The 684-nt window shown below is 40.9% G+C and overlaps 1 non-coding gene across 1 annotated transcript; it reads right to left on the bottom strand.

The window, feature by feature from the left end:
* Positions 1-357: 357 nt before the first annotated feature.
* LOC121220527 (small nucleolar RNA R71) lies at positions 358-463 on the bottom strand. The gene has a single exon (XR_005917737.1). It is a non-coding gene; the product is annotated as a small nucleolar RNA R71 (small nucleolar RNA).
* Between the last annotated feature and the right edge of the window lie 221 nt (positions 464-684).

Raw genomic sequence — 684 nt, 5'->3', positions numbered from 1 at the left:
GATAGTATGTCGTGCTAGCATTTCATGATCTTAATCCAGATATTAGGAGACTCGAAATTGAGGCACAATAGTTCGAGTTGAAGCCAGTCATGTTCCAGATGCTTCAGAGGGTGGGCCAATTCAGTGGAATGCCTACCAAAGATCCTCACCTACACTTAAGACTGTTTATGGAGTTGAGCGATTCTTTCAAGTTCGCCAGAGTACCCGAAGATGCATTACGATTAAAGTTGTTCCCATATTCACTGAGGGATATAGCTCAAGCTTGGTTGAACTCATTACCACCAAACTCAATTTCAACATGGCAAGAGTTAGCAGAAAAATTCCTTATGAAGTATTTCCCGCCTAACAAGAATGCTAAGTCATTGTATGAGATCACTGCTTTCCAACAAATGGATGATGAGTCATTGTCTGAGGCAAGGGAAAGTTACAAAGAATTATTACGAAAGTGCCCTCATCACAGAATCCCACATTGCATTCAACTTGAGACATTTTATAATGGTCTCAATGCCCACACAAGGATGGTAGTGGATGCTTCTGCTAATGATGCTCTCCTTTCTAAATCTTATAATGAGGCTTCTGAAATCATTGAGAGGATTGACAACAACAATTATCAATGGCCAACCAATCGAGCAGCGTCAGGAAGACGGGTTACTGGAATACATAAAGTAGACGCTCTTACTTCAC

This window comes from Gossypium hirsutum, chromosome D08 (genome assembly GCF_007990345.1).
Source record: "Gossypium hirsutum isolate 1008001.06 chromosome D08, Gossypium_hirsutum_v2.1, whole genome shotgun sequence".
Lineage (NCBI taxonomy): Eukaryota > Viridiplantae > Streptophyta > Magnoliopsida > Malvales > Malvaceae > Gossypium > Gossypium hirsutum.
This window is presented reverse-complemented; position numbering and strand designations above follow the sequence as displayed.